This window comes from Monomorium pharaonis, chromosome 1 (assembly GCF_013373865.1).
Source record: "Monomorium pharaonis isolate MP-MQ-018 chromosome 1, ASM1337386v2, whole genome shotgun sequence".
Taxonomy (NCBI): Eukaryota; Metazoa; Arthropoda; class Insecta; order Hymenoptera; family Formicidae; genus Monomorium; species Monomorium pharaonis.
The window spans coordinates 39665308-39679312 of record NC_050467.1 but is presented as its reverse complement, the minus strand read 5'-3'; the positions used below and the strand labels follow the sequence as shown (position 1 = coordinate 39679312).

The following is a 14005-nucleotide window of genomic DNA, read 5'->3' as shown; positions in this document are numbered from 1 at the left end:
TATTACTTTATGAACTGTTTCTCAAACTGAGCTACAAGTCAAAGAATAAAAATCCATTGCATTCACAAAGTGACTTTGTTCGATTTGTCGTCGATGATCTTTGATAATAACGGCAAGTTTTAATCTTACGTTAAGCACAGAGCGGCATTTTCATCGGGCTAAAAATAGCGCGTAATAATAAACGTAGCGCAATATTGCTGTAAGCGATATATTAAACGGGAGTATCTATGCAAAATTCACGATGCCGATAAATTTCTCTCCGATCGCGTCCTCAGATCGATGATTAGCATTCATGTCACATGCTTGTCATAAGCCGATGAACGGGGGAGGTCTAAGCCTCATCGCTTCAGGGATTGCCAGGCCCGTTCCGTATGCTGCGCGATCCGCCACGCGAGCGCGCCTTGCCCCGGACGCATTCGAAGATGCGCTCCTACGTGCATGGGCGTACTGTCGTAATCGGAATACCAGATTGTTAAGTATCTCGGCTATCCCGGGTATGTGTAATGGTAGCGTTGTCATTTTGCGTAGCTACGTCAGCGTTCGGCAGGTGCTCGCGTACCATGAGTAGCTGCCGCGCGTACGCGCCACCGAGCAGAATCCTATGCAAATATGCTGAAAGCATAGCCGGGACGCTCGCGGGGTTTTAACGCGCTACTTAGCCCTGCGTTACGTGCGCCGACAGATCGATTTGCCTAGCCTACCTTCTTGTCTCTCTCTCTCGTCGCGACACCTCATATTCTCCCCGGCCGCGAAAGCCGGCCGCGAAATGTCATTATGGTAACGCGATCTATCGCGCCCGCAAGGACGTCGATGATAGACGGCGATTGGAGGAGGTTTGGCAGGAGCATCCGACCCGAATATTCGTGCCCGTCCTGCCTCGCGTCGTCAGGTTGCGCCAGCCCTGGAAAAAAGAAGACGGAAATTTTTACGCGGTTATTCTGTCGTTGCGATCCAGGTAATGCGATTCCGAGTCGCGTGTAGGTACCGCGATAAGGGTGTCGTAAGCGAGGCGTGTAAACAGGGAAATTGGCAGGATAGTAACACCGGCAGCCTAATCTCGCTTTTAACTCGCTTTTGTGAACTGGGTCAATTATACGTAATATGATTTATTTCCATAGAGCAGTTAATCGCAAGCGATTACCGCGTGCTCGGCCAGCAGATTCTTCGTCGTTAACGCGATGCTTCGGAATATATTGCGAAAAATATAAAAAATAAAAATAACCATCGTCGTAGCATGCAATACTAAGCGCAATACAAATATCGCAGATGTTCGATTTAGCGATGCAATGGTAATTGGATAACGAGACATTACGATATGTCGATATCAAAAAATGATTGATTAAATTTGATATTGGAATACTCTGAATACCCAGCCGCGCATTAACTCGAGCACTCTAATCGAAATGTTATATTGATCGCTTTAATAATAATAATATGCGTACATTGTAATGTATGAGTTATTATAATGCAATCACTGAATTGCGTGCATTGTTTCTTTGTGAATGATGCATCATTTCACTTTGCGTTTAGTATCACGCCTGACTATCTCCGCTATCCCAATCTCCATTAATTTTAATGGATGCCGAGCCGCGGACTTAACACTCATCTGCACAATAGACACCAATAGCAATTACAGAACACATGTGAATGCGTAACACGTATAACTGCTCTTACTGCATGTGCCGAGGTCGTCACACCGAGAAACGCGCTGATTACATAAATTTGTAATTAAATTTTCAAGCTCGAGTTTTACGTAATAGCAAATCTCGTGTACAGAAAATTACAAAAATTAATCTAGTACAAAAGTCATTGGCGAAAACTCGCTATGGCCAATCTCATACGGTTTACATTTTATCGAGGGGCTGAAAAGAGTACAAATATCGAACGAAATCAATATTTCATGTTGTTTTCCTGCCGACCGTTATCGCGAAATGCTGCAAAATACCGCGGGCTGTGATATTAGCAGCATCTTCCTCGGCCATCGAGCTTTCCGACGCTTTTGGTCATTTCTGCCTCTCCTTCCGCCTACCGTGGGCAGTATCCAATACCCATTAATTTTAATGATGAACGCGGTCAGTTTAACACGTACCGCAGTCATTGTAGCAAGCTTGTAGGCAATAAATCATATCCCCTTGTCACACACTGAAAAGTGCATGGTTCAGATAAGTACGTTATTTTGGTCTACACCCTGTCTATCTTGTTATTTTCACTCCCTCCGAATATATATTTATTATACATAATACATTGGATAGTTAAAGAACATGATACCGTCCTTAAATGTGATTCAGATGGCTGCGGTTATCTGTTCTAAAAAGGATAAATAGCTCATGTACATAATCTGTTGTTTCCTCGTGCACTTGTCTATTCCTTTATGAATCATTTAATATACTTTGTGGCACTTCAAAAATTTATATCTTTTGTACATGTCTTCTCTATAATTTATGTCTTTTGTATTTATATCTTTTTCATTCCTATAAATTCTCATTGTTCCTATTCCATATATTGTTAATTTAACTGAAACAATAGAGTTCAACAATTTAGAACTCAAGATATATTAAATTTGACTCAAATTTAATTTGTAATTTATTATATGCACATGCATAAGTTAATATAGACAACGTACTTCAAAGTTAAACAATTAAATCACAGAAATAAAGTTGTTCCTCTAATCGTAAGTTTTGTGTTAAAATAATAACTGTCGACACACATGGAAGTTAGAAATAACAAAATACTATTTAAGAATTTAAATTTAATTCTTTAATATTTAAGTGTACATCTATAAAATATTTTATTTCTAAAGACATTTTTTGAAAATCTGTTAACTTGAAATTTGTTTGAATCAGTACATATTGTGTAACACAATTTCTCTCAGAGCTACGTCGCAATATTGTTCGTGTACCAGTAAAGTCGAAAAATTACTACGTATTAGCGGCACCACGAGAAATTACGTAGCCGTATCGTGGTGCACTGAAAACCGAGAACGAAAGGTTACTGTGTAAGCGGAAATTATCATAAATTTCATAGGACTGCCACGAGGAAAAAGGAAAGAGATTGACCCCTCCGTGAGGGAAAAAAAAAGGAAGAGGTGCGCTAATATCGCTAATATCCCGGCTTATCGATTAGGGTAACCGCGTTCGTACACAATGGCCGCATTTCCAGCGACGAAGAACACGCGATAAGACGGAACGTGCCGCGAAAAAATAATGCGCCTTTTAAACGCCGAAATTACGCTAATTGTCGGCGACTAACTAAAATTACAAATGTCGGCCGTCGTGTACAGAGGGGGATTCATTTGTCATCTTTGGACGTTTCCTGACGCAGCGAAAGATCGTAATATAGAATGAGAAAACTCAGACGAAGATTTTCTTTGAAAACAAGTACGACTGTTAATGAGACGATGAGTCTTGTTATCTCTCATTCGTTCACTCGTCGCCTACCACCAGTGAATATAAACGCATGTCCTCGTTTCTGGCTCTCCTTAAAATTACATGCTTCACATGCGACGATTAATATAATAATCGTTATTTTTATACCAATTAAGAACTTAATAGCAGTTATAAATGTTTGTCAGTGTAATATCTATTAGATATATAGAATATACTGCTAGAAATGAGTTATAAATATCCAAAGAGTTTTTAATTGAATAATGACTAAAAAAGAAAAAGATATTTGCGTCAACTTTATTTCTTATACATATTCAATTAGTTTTATACATATTCAATTAGTCATTCAATACTCATAGGGTTCCGGTATTTACAAATTTAGCAGCAATTCTAATAAAAATAATTTTATTTTTTTGTTAAAATTTTCTACTAATGGGCGCGTGGGATATGTATGAAGATTTTCAACGCTTCGCGTAAATATAGTTTTTCGTGATGCAGCGTTGTTGGGCTCACCTTTTGACAGTTAAATTATCGCAGCTGTCATGCAAGAACGCGAACTGTTGAATGTAGGACACATTCGCGCCATCAAACTAAAATATCTCATCGTTAAGATTGTACGTACATAGTAAGCGTGCATGGATTAAGGCTGTCGCACACTGTCTCGTGAGAGATGACTATAGGCATTTAGCATACTACGACATTTTAAGCCGAGCCAGCACTAACAAGTATTAAACGCGTACGTACTAGAGAGCGCACATACACAGCGAATATTTATTTCCTCGCGAACCACGCTGCACTAGAATAGCCGTAATAAAAGCGCAAGTTAAAATCACTCGACTGGAACCGAAAATGTTTGCACTTCGATACAGGTATTTTCTCCGATATATCCTATAAAAAACTACTGCGATATTTTCTGGCGGGCAGTGAGGAACCGTTATTAGTATTGCTTTTTATTTCTGATTCTCAATACGCATGCATTGCAGGCAAACGGAAATCGAGTGTTACAGCTGCCACGGAATATTTTTCGCTCGGCGCGAAAGGCGATGCTTGTTTCGCACCCTCAACAGCCGCGCGCCCGCGCCGCAAATGCTTTGCGAAGGCGATGCCTCCTATTTCCTTATATGTCTCGCGAAGACTCCGTGCGGTTGTATGACACGGCCGCGGCCATAACTCTCGGTATGTAGGCCAAACGGGGTGGAGGTTCTGACTTCGTGGAGGATAGATCACCATACAAACATTCACGCGATAAGCTACGCTGCTTTGCATCCGCCGTAAAAGTTTTGGGCTCATTTTCTGTGTGACCTCGGTCCATTTTTTTCAACCTCTGCCGCTTCGGCAATCCATTACTCGTCAAGCGTAATGGGGCTTCCAGTGAGTGTGAAAATAGCGCGTTATTATTTGCATTTGTAGCACAGATATTCTTCTACTATCTCGACCTACGAATTTTTCAACTTTACGCCTGGCATTGACTGAAAACAAACTACTAGATAACAAAGTTAATTATGCATTTGTTAATCAATCTAAATTAAATATCCAAATTAATTAGTCCAAATTAAATATTAATTTTATAATACTAAATATTATATTAAGAATTATATTTTTAAGAAAAAATGATATATTGTTTTTTAATCACTCATTGAAGTTAAGCTGTGTTTAAGTTAAATATTAATTTAGCTTAAATGTAAATGCTATTTAACTTACGATTAGTTCGATTCATGACCGAAGTCACGGAACGTAATTCCGTGTATTCTCAAGTGTATTTTGCAAATACCACAAGTCTGTAGTTGTAATTTCTGTTATCATTGTTTTATACTATTTATGAAGAATTGTTTCTCACTTACGGTACGAGTGGAAGGCTAATTCTGTTGCCATTATAGTAGGTATCGATTCAAAATCGTATATTCGTTATTCGTGTGCAAAGAAATATACGCGTTAATTAAACGAGCGTGAAAGTGTCAATCACAATTGAAATTTGTGCTCTACAGCTATTGACATACATAGCAGTTTCAAGCAGTTATTATTTGTCGTACGGGACAATCAAGGATAACGAGTGAAACTGTCGCAATGATTATATTAGTACGTTCGCGTGCGCCATTAAAAGTGTGCGAGAACAGGAAAATGAGTTTACGAAATGTTTGCCGCTTGACTTTCTAGCAAATGCTGTTCGACAGGTAATGACATTAATCCCTAACTGGTAGGGTGATTTTCGTAACACAACTGTTATGACGCGAATCCATGCAGTTCGCTTTTTAATAGCATTTCAGGGCAAAAACAATATTTTTAACTATTTAACAATTTCTAATAAATAATTTCTTTAATTACTATTGCAATTACAAATCATCAATATATATAAAATGTACAAAATACAAAAATTCATCTTTATGTATATTAATTGACCATAAAAAAAGATTGATTGATGTATCGAGTATAGATTAGTTCGCTTCATTAAATATCTTATAATAAATTAAATATGTTTGAATAAATTTTCTATTTATGTGTACCTAATTTGCAGTATATATATATATATATATATATATATATATTTTTTTTTAAACAATAATAACAAATCGCCAGAAAAAATATCTGTCATCAGCCAGAGTTTTAAGGTAAATATTCACAGTTTTGGACAATTTCGAACCTGTTTTTGAAATGGGTATAACGGTTTGTGTACGTATTGACAACGAGCAATCATTCTTGGTAATTATCCGACCAACCATCGGTTTTACCGGAGATTAAATGTAAATGCGCCAGGCACATTTGTGGAGTTGCCATGGAACCTGCAATATTCAATATTACTAAAAGCTCTTTAGCTAACTTTTTGTATTTCTGTACTGCTACTTTGACTATTATTGTTTTGGACCTAAAATCAATCATTTTAGTTCTCACCGTATTCAGTCGAGTAATGTTAATTACGACTATCATTAAATCCTTTTAGTTCAAATGCATCAGTTGAATTTAAAAAGATAAACTTTCACTACACAAATACAAACTGTTTCTCTTTTTAACATAAAAACATATGTTTTTGCTAACGTGTATAACGTCGATTTATAAATATAAATGAACGAATTATAAATATTTATTAGGAAACGTCGATATTCCAAATAGAGATAAATACAGCAAATTCACGTAGCCAACGTTTGCAAACGCTTACGTGATGAAACAATACTCGAATAGCGAAATTTACCATACTGTCTCTGAATTGTCTATTTAGTCACAATACAGGAGACATTCTCAACATTCTGGAATTAACTGTCGGTGCCTGGAGTACGAAGTCATTTGACGTCTATCATTATTCACATTCCATTACCGTTACCGCTTGTTCCCGCAGTGTATGATAATGTGAATTAAACGGACGTTATCGTACAGTACTTGACGACAGTTTCATTCTTCGAGGGAATCGCGTCTATTTTTCCGTTGTGACAGAAAACTCTTCGCGGTGGATGCCGCCGGTGGAGATGAACCGAAGAACATCGTTCTTGAGGTCGATATGGATTCTCAACGTCATTGGTGCAGTCGTAATGCGACGGGAGAGATCGAGCGGCGACGCGAAATCGCGCAAACAGGAATCGCGTTAACGTTGCCACGATAGAACGGTCCGACAGGTCCGGACTTTGCGAAGGCCTTCTCTCGTTATTCGAGTCACACACGGCAAGATAACGCTTTTCCCCTTTCGAAAACGAGCGACGTGCACCCCTTGCCCCTTTCGCTTGGCGTCCTGTCCGCCGGGACCTCGTAAACCCGCTTGCCGTAACAATTCCTACTCACTCTCTCGTACTCTCTTCCCCGTCCCTTCCTTTTCCTCCTCGGTTTTCCTTCCGTCGTGTTCTGCAGCGCCCGCGGAGTTTCCCTTCCGTCGTGCGAAAAGCCTGTCCACTTGCGATCCGAAAAATTTTTCTCTTCCCGTTTGCGAAAACGGGTTTCCCCATGTGTCTGCACCGCGCGTCGAAATATCACATACGGCATATTTGCTCGCTCAGATAAAAGAACGATGAGATTGCGTATGCATTTCGTACATTTCCGCGATGCACGTGATGTAAGAAGGATGATATGTAAAAATCTACGCACGTAAGATCACTCTCCCCCGAGGGTGGAGGGGTGACGTAAGAGCGACGGGAAACCGCGTCGGCGAAAGTCTCGCGTATACGACCTGTCCGTCTCCGAGCAGGGTGATCTTTGAAGTAGCGGGTAACGTCCGTCTGAAAAATCTTCTGGCGCGAGGAAAGCTGAACTGCGAAGGTTCCGTTTGACGAGCTCGTTTGCGATGCAACGACGTTGACCTATCCCGAGAGCGGCGTGGGCGAAATTCCACTACGCGAGAAACATCTGTTGGCGGTTATCGCGCGCGCGCTCGCGGATATTTCTCTCGCATTCCGGTATCCCATACGCCCGATTAAGATTATTTTGGCCGATTGTTCTGTGCTTCGCGTCGCCGTATGGAAAAGCGCTTATAACGGGCTATAACACCTGCCCTCGCGATCGTGTTTGCCGGCGTACAAGCGCGATCGACTCAAATTAATTGATACGTAGCGACTTGTCCCGCACTTCTGAGCCTCGGTCGTAAACGCTGCGCGTGAAGGAAAGTTCGGAAAGAAAGTTTACGAGCGTTTAGCTGCTGCCGGAAGATATATTTGTCCGCTTCCGGACTGCTAGTTTGGAAAGTTATGACACATAGGAGCGAGGTAAGACTGAAATTAAGAATGAATGAATCTTGCCAGACTCTAACGGTACGATAATTCACGTTCGGGGGGGGGGGCACGTTCGCTTCCAACGTCGGCGTGCAAATATTTGTCGTGCAGCAACTTGCGCTATCAAAGCGACATTTCGAGAATGGTAATTAAACTTGACGATTCGTACACTTTGTACGTACGAGGTGCTCTTATCACGGCCGTTGTTAGATAAAACTTAGAAACTTACGTTGTTACGTTTTCAAGTACAGGATAATTCCTCCCCCTCCCTCTTTCTCTCATCCATACACTCTTTCTCTTTATTTGGTATTAACTTGACGGTGCAAATATACAAGGGCGGCGGTGCTCGTGTGGGATGGATTAACAATTTTGGATAACGCTGACAACGTGCGTGCGAATATAACGTTCGAATTACAGAAATGTGTGTAGATGCGTATTTCAACTACAAACAAATGTCAAAACGCAGCCGCGTTGGGCGCGAGCCAAAGCGATAGAGGCCGAAAGATATATGCATGGTAAGCTATGCGTTACCCCTAACGCCGGGTCCATTTTCCATTATATTCCGATGAAATATAAACCGTGCCGTAAATAACAATCCTTTATATTGAACCATGCGCGGCGCATGCATTACGCCGCGCGACGTTTATGCCAGCGTGATCGAGAGATACGCGAGTGAGAGAGCCGGCTCGCGGGATGCATTAGGATCACGGGCTATTCCGCCGAAAATTTTCGCCCCCCCTCTCTCTCTCTCTCTCTCTCTGTCTCTCTCGTGTCGTGGACATTAGAATAGATTCACGTTCCACAGTGATCAATCGAACGGTGGCTTGTTTCTCTCGCGATTGCATCGGACGCACCGAGTCAGCGCGCAAATAGAACCGAATTTACGAGTAATTGTGGCGATTGCGGATTACCAAGGCGTATGTGATCTCTTTATGATAATGGCCGTTTATATCGTGTTCCATCGTCAAACACAGTCGACTGGCCCCGACGCCACGTTAACGATGGTTAGTTTGTATTAAAGAGACCGTGTACTCTCAATCATTTATTAAACTGACCGTCGACGCACGGATTCGGAATTGACTCAAAGGTACCTGCGAGTATATCGAACTGGCTTCGGTCTCCCTAATGCCTCGGGTTAAGCAAAGCTTGTGCCTGTAAATTGAGTTGCGACCATATCTAGTTAAATGTTAGGTTCGCATCGCTGACACTACCGTCTCCCGGTATCGTCTCCCCGTGGACGCCTCCGAATAAACGAAGTTTCGAGTTACGATGCGCATACCGTCCTTACAATAAGTTACAGCTATATAGTATTCTATTATGTGCCGCCGACGTACAAACGTGCATTTACGTTATATGACCTTGGGAACACACAGATTTTCAGTATCAGATGAAACTCTTAGTCGCATGTATCATAAACTTCTCGCAGACAAATAATTCCTTGAGTTACCGAATATAATCAGTAAATAATAAACATTTTAAAGGTTGATATACATATAGATTAATATATCTTGCAATTAAATATCTGAACATCAACATAATGTGACACATCTTAACATTTCATGTGTCTTTCTTTCTTATATTACAACTATTATAGAATTTAAACTTATTATAGATAATTTATAATATTTGTAATAAAAATTATTCATTGAATAGAGTTGTTGTATATTTTCATGATATATAAAACATTATAGATTTTAAACATGTCGATTTATCGGTCACTGACTGTGAAAGCATATTCCTATTCAAGAGAAAAAAAAATGTATGTGAGGTAACGATGGAAAAGCCGATTTGCATAATTATAAAACGACGGCTGGTTGAGACGCTCTATCGATCGATTTCTGATAGAATTTTTCGCAGGCAGCCGATCGTAAGAAAAAACAACTTACTTTGTTGACGGAATAAAATCCAGCTAGCTATACTGAACGTTTGTTTTCACTCTTCCCATAATCTCAATTTCTATCGATTGCAAAATAAAGAACATGACTGCTATTTGTCCATCATATCGAGTGAAAAACTGTGTTTATCCGCGATATATTTTCACGATGATGATATTAATTTTGACGCATCCTTATAATATAAATAATAATTTCTGACGCTTGGAGCTTCAAAAAGAAAAAACTTGTCGACTTTTTGTGTAATCTCTGATTATAAATAAATGTCGGTCTCAATGATACTAGTAAAATATAAAAAATAAATATGTGCATTTCAAATAAATATATGCTAAATATATAAACTGTGTAGTAGTCACTTAGATTATTCCATAGTGCAGAGAGTTCAAGAGAGCGCATTAGTTAAAACAACACTTGACTGCCTGGCGATGATGGCAGTACATCGTGCCCCAACTTTTTTGGATATATGAGAGTTTTTCTCTGTTTAATGGGGGAAAATAAATATGCGTGAAAAAGTTTTCTTTTCTCATTTTTTTATTTCAAATTTTCTCTCTCATAGCAAATATTATCGTATATTTCTACACACAATGCAAAAGTATCTGAAAAAATATAGAAATCGCGAGACTCCATTCCTTGGATTTTCTTGTGGTTCATTAAAAAGCAAAAAATATAAAAAATTACATATTACGTATGTAATATTTAATATTATATATATGAATATGTATGTAACCATTAACAATACATATTTTATAATAAAAATATATATATAGATTTTTGCCTATTAAAAATAATTATACGAGTATTCGAAAATTTTGTAAAAATAATATTGAATTGTTTTCCGGGTTTTAATAAAATGTTTATAAAAATTTAAGATACATCTTAAATAATCATCTTTAAAACGTCATAATTTATGTAATTATGAAATGAGTATGTAATGAAATAATTGAGAATTCTTTCTTTCGATTAATGAGATTTAAATATATCTTCTTTTGTAAAATTTGTCATAAAATTATAAGCAGAAATTGATCCGAATATACTATGATTTCTATTTTAAGCATTGAATCAATTTTCATAAGTAATTCACAATTTCTACCAGTTGACCTACAATTTTGCACCCATTAGAATCTTGGCTTTCAAAAAGATATTAATGTCATTTTGTTATAAGTTTTGTGCAAAAATATATCGACACGATTCCTTTTAGGAAAACTGAAATAATAAATAAAATCTATGATAAGTATATTTACAAAGATTGCCGCGTGATAATTGGTAAATTAAAATCAGCAAACTACTAATAAAATATCCATTTTACACTAAGAAATCCTGTTGCCATCGAAATAGCGGAAACTGCTGGAAATCTTTTATGTCCGAACTTGGGTGCATTGCCACCTTAAAGTCCGGAGAACGAACGTTCTCTCCTTAGAGAAATGTCACTGAAGCACATCGGATGCACGTGTACTCTCCGTATTTGCGTTGGCATTTAACTAAAACCCGTGAGAGCGCACAATATTGGTGCCCGGTGCGGCTGTCTGGCGATGATATTCGTGCGTAGTGTCCGAAGTTTCCATATAGTACACGGGACCAATCTTTGCTTTTCCCTCGGCTGGTTGGGGACCGATGTGGCGTATAGGTGCCGGCGCGGGATTTGACTTCGTCCGACTCGACTTGACTTTCCTCGCGACAGAAGGATTATATCTTCTCGGTCGAATTCCCTCTTTCGCGGCAGCTTGAGGGTCGTCCGGGTGCACAATGAAACTTCCGCTCTAATGCCAGGTCTGCTCTAGATATTATGAATGTTGATGTGATTATCGCTAACTTAGAAAATTTATGACTTATCGAGTTTTGCGTGATTTCATATCGACGACAGTTCACTGGAAAATATTTCATAATTGAAGCGAGCGTTGAAAACGACGGTAGAAACTCATCGATTAAATTAAAGAGTAAGTAAATGATCACAATTTAATTACGCCGACAAAATACACGCGAAAAAGTATATGATTTTTACTTATAAATACCTAAAGATTATATGCAAGGTATATATATCGGAAATAAGATTTGTCTGTGTGTGTTAATATGAGATCGATACACGAGCAATTGAATCAACAGATACTAGGAACAAACAACCTTTGTTTTTTCTCCTGAAATACGGCGATTTTAAATACAAGAATATCACTTTGCAATAAAATAAAAAATATTAATAATGGAGCATATATGTCTATTATTTTTACAATATAATTCTATTATTCTTATAATGCATTTTTATATCATCTAGTACTTGCATATTTTCGATCTCCAATAAAATTTCCGATAAATGCGAGCTCATATAATATGTCTTAACTAAAAACAAAGAAAAATATGTAGAGACAATTTGCGCAAACGTATTTTGTATTATATCCTCGTTCGCTTGCTTATTGGCACGAACATAAATGCCCATGAGATTTGATTTACATTTTAATACAATGTGCAGATAAGTCGCTTTCAATTAGTGGTGCATTATAATCAATGCAAATCTCACAGTTTTAATTAATACCAATCTCCCCATATAAGCGCATTTTAATTTATTATATTAAGCCAGCGTTATATGTAAATTTTGTTGTACAAAAATGCGTACAAAAGTACGATACCTATAATGCATACGAGACACAATTGTAATATTATCAAGAATCTCTCGTTTGTATTAAAGTATATTGAACGATGATGGATTACTATGAAGAAATATTTGATATTTTAACGATGGCTATTTCGTTTGATGGCTATTTATATTAAAACAACTTTTTTTCTCTGTATTGATGATTTTCGCTATTTGATAGTTTTATGTGTTAACGTGAGATTTTTATTAAATTTTTTATTTTAAGTAATAATACAAGATCAGATAAATATAAATTCAAACAGAATAGCGAGGTTAAAAATATAAAAGCATCTTTTATTCACGTAAATTCACAGCTATTTAAAAACTTAAATGATTATTGACTGTGTAATATCCATCAACTGGTTCGATAACCAAATCAAAATACATGTATATTAAAAGGCACAATTGTAATGTCTGAGTATGAATATCATTGCGATTTTTATTTTTAGTTCTTTACTGAAGTTGTAATACATCGTCAAAGAAAGGATGCCACTAAACCTCGTAAAGGAAAAAATCTTTTTATCGTTTTTCGCGCGGCTGGACGGAATAGTAAAATCTTTACGAGCAAATGAATTCACGGATCGATGGGCTGACGTCGATAACGCGAAATCAAAGCGAATATCCGCACTCGAGGGCGCAAATATCCCATATTTGATCGTATGAATCCGCCGCTCTGCAACCTAGAGTAATGCGCGGAGCGCAAATAAAGAGTATACGGGATCCACCCTCTTTTACATTTAATCCCGGGGTGACGCGAGAAAAGCAGAAAGAGTCCTCTCTATTGGAAATAAGATAAGATGAAATGAATGACGATCGAATACTGGATATTTGAGGATATATATATTGGTTGATGGTACCTATCATATGGTAATTTTCTTTAATGGAAGATCTATCCCGATGTATTCCAACGATTTCTTCTATTTTATGCCACGATGCGCCGATATTGACCCATAATTTTATCGCGGTGAATTTTATCGTGGTTACTTTACGTTGAATTCTGCGTTTTGTTTATCCGGTTTACTTTAAAGACATGAGTATTACAAAATTCTGATTTCAACTGGTTGTTTATATAATCATATTACGAGAAAACGAGTCACGCATTAAGTTGCACGTATCACGATTATCTTAATTTATGTACGATTACATTTCAATCGCGGCATATAGCGTGCAACAATTCGCAGTGTATCCATTCATTCAATATCTATGCTATTCGTGGGATCCTTTGTCCGTTATCGAGTGCTTTCGCAAAACGATGTCCTTTGTTCGATGTTGGAAGCTTTCACAAACGAATTGACGGAGAACTGCCGGCAGGTCTATCTATAGCAATATACGCATGTATTATTATTCTCTAATAGAATGATTGGATTGCTACCGGCAGCACACTGATTCTGACAACCACATTATGAATATTAAAAACAAACG

The 14005-nt window shown here is 38.1% G+C and overlaps 1 protein-coding gene across 1 annotated transcript in view; it reads left to right on the top strand.

Moving 5' to 3' along the window:
• Positions 1–14005, top strand: part of LOC105835246 (teneurin-a) — a 461026-nt gene that overhangs the window by 2417 nt on the left and 444604 nt on the right.